Consider the following 7,793-nt stretch of genomic DNA (forward strand, 5'->3'; position numbering starts at 1 on the left):
CGTAATATTGATATTCTTGGTAGTACTCCTATAATCCGTTTTTTAAAAAATATTTATTGACTTTTGTATATTTCATATAATAGTTCTTAATCAAATTCACCCCCCCAAACCTCCTGCATTCTGTCATATATATTAAGTCCTATCTGGTCAAGCATTTGTCCTTTGGTGCATGTTTATCCACTGGATAAACTAGATAGGTCTAGTCAGCCTATCTAAAGATCTTAAGGAAGATCTACTCTCCCTTACCCAGCAATAATCAGTTGCCAACAGTTCCTAGGCTAGGGCTGGTCCATTGTCCACCCCCCCAAACCTCCTGCATTCTGTCATATATATTAAGTCCTATCTGGTCAAGCATTTGTCCTTTGGTGCATGTTTATCCACTGGATAAACTAGATAGGTCTAGTCAGCCTATCTAAAGATCTTAAGGAAGATCTACTCTCCCTTACCCAGCAATAATCAGTTGCCAACAGTTCCTAGGCTAGGGCTGGTCCATTGTCCATTTCCCTCATTCCGTGCTCGGCCCTTGTCTGATTGAGTAGGCATGAGTCTTGTGTACAACACCATCATGGCCACAAGTTCACATGAGCAAGCTTCCAGTGTCCTGAAAACCTCTGCTTCCCAATGTTCATGGACCACCCTGGCTCCTACAATCTTTGTGCCCCCTCTTCCACAATGGTCCCTGAGGGACAGGCAAGTGAGGTTTAATATAGGAGTCCTATCCAGAGACACACACTTTGCAGTCTCTTATTCTCTAAAACAGCCAGTTGTGTCCTTCTGTGTGCATTGCACTCTGTTGTATAAGGAAAGTTTACTGATGAGAGTTGAGGGCTGCACTAATATCTCCACCCCCTGTTCCACTATGTTCCATGAGCCTTAGGTGTAGTGGTTCCATTGTAGATATGTCACCTAGGACTAGGCATCTCTCACACATATATGTCCGTGTGTGACCAGTTGTAGAACTCTGTAATAGCCTCCATCTTTTGCACTTTTGCAAAAAGAAGTTTCTTTGTTGAGTGATATATGGTACACTTGTCTGTAAATATAAGGATCCATATTTAGTATATGGTAAGAAATTTCATTTGTCTAGAGATATGACAGAGATAGAGTTTTGTCTAGGATCTATGACCTCTCCAGCCATGTATATTTGGCTATAATTACAGTGCCACCCATGAGTTTCCTCCCATTGAGAGGACTTTTTAAAGTCCAATTAGATAGCTGTTGGTTGCCCTCTAGATAACAATGCCACTATTGCACCCATTGTGGTTAATAGGCTTTAGAGCTGGGTTGGACCATTGATTGATTTTTCTCCCTTAGTAGCAAAACTATGAGAACTAGTTTTCAGAGAGAAGGCTTCCAGGTCATTTCCCATTGCATTGCTCCAGGTCCTCTGTTTGAAGTATGTCCTGTCTTCAGCAGTAGGGTCTTACCTTCAAGCTCTGGGAGGTAATCAAGGACTCTGGCAATAGCCCATGCTATTTTGGGAGTCTCTTGGACTACTCTGACCAACAACTCGAAGGGAGGGCTCTCCTGTCTGACACTGTGTTCCTTGCCATACAGCCCCCAGGTATACACAAGCACTAATGTTCAGACATTGTATGTGTTATTTCTCAGGGGTTCCTGAGCCAACACAATTCCCTGTGGTTTCCTATACCACCCAAGCTCCATTCATCTCTCCTCTGTCTCCCTCTGTCCAACCTCCCTCCTACCTCCCCAGTCCAAGCACCTCCATTTTCCCCACCCTTCCCCCATAATACCCATCTCCTGTCATCTCTCTCTTCCCCCATCCCCATGGTCCCCTTCATGTCCCTCCTCCCTTCCCAACCTAACACTCACACTTTCCCCACCTCCCCCTGTAACATCTGTTCTCTACTGTCCCCCTCTTTTGGGCTCTTTCTTTCCTTTACCTCCATGTCTCTTTTCCATTTCCTTGGCTCCTGCGGTTACATCAGAATACATACTTACATATAAAGGATTGATGCTATGATTCTCAAGTGAGGGAGAACATATGTTGCTTGTTTTTCTGAGTTTCTGTTACTTCACTTAGTATGACAGTTTCTAGTTCCATCCATCTATCTGCAAATTTATCTTTTGCTGAAACTTTTTATCAGATCTAAGATTTCTTTGTATGTATGAACTCTTTAAGCCTATAGGGTCTTTAAAGTATAAGATCATGTCATCTGCAGATAGGGATATTTTGACTTGTTCCTTTCCTATTGCTATCCCTTTTATTTCTTTCTCATTTCTTACTGCTCTAAGAATTTGAGTACAACATTGAATACGATCATAAAGAATGGGGACCCTTGTTTCATTTTTGTTGTTGAGGACATGCTTTTAGTTTTCCAGCATTTAGTACAATGTTGTCTGTCGGTTTGTCATATAGAGCCTTTACTCTGTTTAGGTGTGTTGCTTCTAGTTCTACTTTCTTAGGAACTTTTATCATAAAGTGATGTTGAACTTTACTGATTGCCTTTTCTGAATCTATTGAAATGATCATGTAACTACTACTTTTAAGTCTGTTCTTTGTTATATTTATTGATTTACATATATTGAATCATTTGTGCATTCCTAGATGGTTATGGTTTATAATCTCATTATAGTCTTGATTTGGAAACATTTTATGAGAATTTTTGTGTCCATGTTCATCAGGGATATTGGTTTATTATCTTTGTGTGTGTGTACCCTTATCCAGTTTTGGTGTCAGGGTAAACTCATATCGTGGAATGATTTTCGTAGTGCCCCTTTTATTTTATTCATCAGTTTGAGGAGCACTGGCCTAGCTCTTTTTTTAAAGATTTGGTAGAATTTCAGCAGTGAATCCATTTGGGCTTCGGTTTTTTGTTGCGAGGCCTTTTGCTGTTGCTTCAATTGGATTGCTTGCTATACATCTGTTTAAATTGTGTGCTCTTGATTATGTTAGGCCATATGTATCTAGGAATTTCTCCACTTCTTTGAGATTTTCCAGTTGTTTTTGTAATATAATTTTTCAAAGTATTCCTAATGACCTTCTGGATTTCATTGGGATCTGTTGTAATATCCCTCTTTTCATCTTTAACTATTAATGTCAGTCTCCTCTCTCTTTTAGTTAGATTGACTAGGGATTTGTCAGTCTTGTTTATTTTTGCAAAGAACCAAGTCTTTGATCCTATGCATTGTTCTTTTAGTCTCCATTTCTTTCTTTTCTGCCCTGTTCTTTATTATATTTTCCCACTTTTTCCTTTGGGGTTTGGCTTGCTTTGTTTTGTTTTGGACGGGGTTTCACTATGTAGCCCTGTCTAGTCTGAGACTCGCTATGTAGACCAGGCTGGCTTCAAAACTCACAGATTTGCCTGCCCCTGCCTCCTGAGTGCTGGCCATTCTTGTATAAGATCTTGAGGAACACCATTAGATTATTTCTTTGCAATCTCTCTGATTTTTTTTTAATGTAAGCACACACAGCTTGGAACTTTCCTGTTAGAATTGCTGTAGCTATATCCCATATGTTCTTGTAAGTTATGCTTTCATTTTCATCTGATTCTAGGAATTTTTAGATTTCCTCCCTGATTTCTTCAATGACCTCCTGATAATTCATTCGGTCTCTGTCTAGTTTCTGTTGTTTCTCTTCCTATTAATGTCTAGTTTTGTTCTGCCATGATCTGCTAAGAATCAAGAAATTATTTCCTTTCTTTCGTATTTAAGACTTATGTTGAAGCCAAAATGTGCTCTACTTTAGAGACTGCTAGGAAGAATATGTATTCTGTATCTGCTGGATAGGATGTAATATACTACAGATACCTGTCAAATGCATTTGCTCTGTGGTCCAATTTAATGCTGATATTTCTTTGTGGACTTTTAGTTTGAATGCCATATCCAAAGCTGAGAATAGGGTATTTAAATCATTCATTATTTTTATATCAGGACTTGTCTGACCTTTTATGCCCATTAAAAAAAAACGTAATGCAGAGCCCTGATATTTGGTGCATATATATTTATAATTGTTATGTTTTCTTGATAAGTTGTTCCTTTTGTTGATATATATTAGCCTTCTTTATTGTTCTCAGTATTTTTTACATTATTTATGTATCTCATGAGTATTTATGTGTGTGGGTACATGTGTGCCATGGTATGTATATGGAGGTAAGAGGACAGCTTATGGAGCTGGTTCTGTCCTTTCACTATGTGGGTCCCAGGGACTAAACTTAGGCTGTCAGGTTTGCCTTTACCCACTGATTCATTTCGCTTGCCCTTCTTTTTTAATATTTTATTTTTAATTATGTGTTTGTGTATGGGTATATGCACTTGAGTGGAATGCCTACAAAGTCCACACACATCAGATCTCCCTGGAGCTGGAATTACAGGCGGCTGTTAGCCACATGATGTGGGTTCTGGGACCTGAACTTGGGTCCTCTGCAGGAGCAGTATGTGCTCTGAACCACTGAGCCACTGCTCTGGCCCCTTCTTTGTCTCTTCTAGCTTTGATTTGACATCTAGTTTGTCAGCCATCACTTTCTGTATGCTTGATCAGTTGATTTTTTATCCTTTGACTTTCAGTCTCTGGGTGCGCTTGTCAGTGACATATTTTTCTCACAAAGTACAGACAGTTGAATCTTGTTTGTTAATCCAATCAGCTATTCTGCCTCTATTTATTGGTAAGTCAAGGCCATTTAAGTTTATTATTCAGTGAGGTTTGCTAATTCTTATAATTGTGTTGTTTTATGGTTGGTTGGATTGTTATTTAACCTCCTTTTCCTCTATTGATATTAGGGTTTGCTGGTTTACTGTGTTGAGCACGCCATGATTCCTAGTTTACCTTCGTACATTTATTTTTCTCATGAAATCTAATCTTTGTTGTTGCAGTGCTGGCTTGGTAGTTCTGAAGTGCCTGAGTTTGGACTTATTCTAAAGTGATTTTATTTCTTTGTAAACAGTAAAAAAGCTTTGTTGTATATAAAAATTTTACTTGACTATTATTTATTTGAAATATAATATCCTAGCTTTTAGGGTTGCTGCTAAGATATCTGATATTATTCTGATGTATTTGCTTTTATTAGTGAGTTGGTGTTTTTCCTCCTTACAGCTTTTAATATTGTTTGTTTTGCATTTTTAAAATTTATTTTTATTTCTATATGTATGAATGTTTTGCCTGCATTTATGAAAATACACCACATGTGTACAATATCTGTGGCGGTCAGAAGAGGGCATCAGATCCCCTGGAACTGGAGTTACGGATGGTTGTTAGCCACTATATGGATGCTGAGAACTGAACCTGGGTCCCCTGCAAGAACAGCCAATGCTCTTAATTAATGAGCCATCTCTCCAGCCTTTGTTACATTTTTGAGATGTTGGCAATATTATATTGTGGAGTGGTTCTTCTCTGGTCATGATTTGGTTCTGATTTGTGTTCTAAATCCCTCTGGAGTTTGGATGTCAATTTTTTTCTAGGTTTGGGGAATTTTCTGCTGTAATTTCATTGACTAGATTCTTCATGCCTAGTTTTTAACTCAGTTTCTTCTACCCTTTGGGTCCTTATGTTTGGTCTCATGATTACATCCAGACTTCTTAAACATGTGGTCACACTTATTATTATTTTTTCCTTATTAAAGTTCAATGCACTATTTCCTAAATCCCATCCTCCATTCCCTGATATTATTCCTTCTGCTTGGTTGAGTCTATCAGTGATGCTTTCTACTGTGGTTTTTATTTACCTCACTGAGTTTTTCATTTCAAATATTTGTATTTGTTTTCCTTTTTCTTTCAAAATATTGATTTGGTTGCTCAGTTTCTCTTCTGTTCTGATTTTATTCATTCATATCGCTTGCTGATTTTTATATCTCTTCTACTGACTTCCTATGTTGCTAGCTATCCTAATGAGGTCCTTGATTGATTTCATTACTTCATTTGCTTTTTTCTATCATCTTTGAGGTCTTTGATCATTTCTGCTAATAAATTGAGATCTTTAACTGTCATCTTACCCATTTCCGTATTTTTAAATTTAATGGTTGAGGAGTTATGATATTTTTTGAAGAAGTCACAGTGCCTTGCTTTTTGTTTCTGTGTTGCAATTTGCACATATGTTGGTTTGGCTATGTCTTTAGGTTTTATTTCATGACCATCTTAGTGAGTGGTCTCCTCTTGAGGGCTCAGTCTCCAGTACCATTTAGATAAGAGAAGGCAAACTGTAGTAGCAGTAACAGCCCCAGCCTATGCAAGATACAGAAGTACACTAAAATTAGTTACATCCCACTAATATCACCAGTTGTGATGGTTAATATTGCTTTTCAACTTGACAGAATCTAAAATCACCTAGGAGACATGCCTCTGGGCACATCTGTGAGAAACTGTCTTGATTAGTTTAATTGAGGGGGAAAGGCTCACCTTAATTTTGGGCAGCACCATTTCCTGAGCTGGGATTCTGAACTCTATAAAATAGAGACAGCTGGCTGCTCACCAGCATTTGTCACTTTTGGTCTCTTGACTGGTGATGCATGTGGCCAGCTGCCTCCTGAACTCCACTCCATGATGTACCTACCAAGATGGACTGTAACCTCAAACTTTGAGACAAAATAAACCTTTTTTTTCTTAAGTTTCTTTTGTCAGGTATTGTTGTAGCAATAAGGAGAATAATTAATACACCGATTTATCATAGAGCAGAAAAATGGCAAAAGTAAGTTAGATTATGCTACAAAATTAAAAGTAGTTCAGGTAAATGTGGAGATAGTTAAGTGTGTAAAGTAAAAGCAAGAGAGGGCAGAGAGAAGAGAAAGCAGAGGTGTAGCAAAGTTGAAAGACAGGTACAAGAAGAGGAACAGAGGAAAGAAAAGATTATAAAAAAATTCTTGAATGAAAAAAAGTCCCCAAAGATAAGAAAACAGATGTGACAAGTGGAATAAAAAAAATAAAATTGTTAGAAAACACAAGTATTTGAGTAAATTCAAATACTCCTGAAAGTATAGTAGAACCAAAACTAGAGGAAACATAGAGGTCTCAAAAAGAAAAAGAACAGCAAAAGAAAACATGGAGGGAAAAGATAGCCCAATAGGAAAAATACATTTAAAAATTAGATAAATATGCTCTCTCAGACCCACAGGCCTCTCTCTAGGGTAAGTTGATCATGTCCTCTGCCCCTTGACTCCTGCAACCTCATTCACACTCCCATCTCCCCCACCAGTCTCTCCTCCTAGCCTGGGACCTGTCCCATTCCTTGCTTTGGTGCCCCAGGCACTGGGGGAGCCACCACTGCTTCCTGATCCTTTGCATCTAGACCAACCCAGTTCCTTCTGGGGTCCCCAGGAGCCCTCTGGGCCTGCCCCTGCCCTCACCTCCCTCTGCTTCCCAGGGCTGCACAACTAATCGGCCTCTTTTCTGGACTCGGGCTGACCTTTTCTCTTCCTGATCCTTTGCTTCAGGACCAACTGAGTTCCTCAGTGCAGTCACCAGGAGCCCTTGGGGCCTCTTCCTGCCCCATTTTCCTTTGCATCTCTTGGCGGCATGGCCACCAGCTGCCCTAGACCAGCATCTTTCCTGGGCCCTGCTCCCAGCCCAGTCCAATGCCTAAATTCCTGGGGCCAAAATCTTTCCTGGAGGGATTCAGACCTTAGGAGGAAGCCTGAGAGCATCTGATCCTCATTTGACTTGGGCCTCTCTGGGAACTCCTGAAGACAAAAGCAATCTGGCCACTCCAATATAAAATCGAAAGAGAGAACCAGAAGCTTAGAGGAACCAGATTTTCATGCCCAAAAAATAAACGACAAAGATACATTAAGTTTATAAAAAGAAGCAGACCTAAATTTGAAGGCTTGAGTCTCACACAAGAATCA

The sequence above is a fragment of the Nannospalax galili genome, unplaced genomic scaffold, assembly GCF_000622305.1.
Source record: "Nannospalax galili isolate Female #2095 unplaced genomic scaffold, S.galili_v1.0 scaffold751, whole genome shotgun sequence".
Taxonomy (NCBI): Eukaryota; Metazoa; Chordata; class Mammalia; order Rodentia; family Spalacidae; genus Nannospalax; species Nannospalax galili.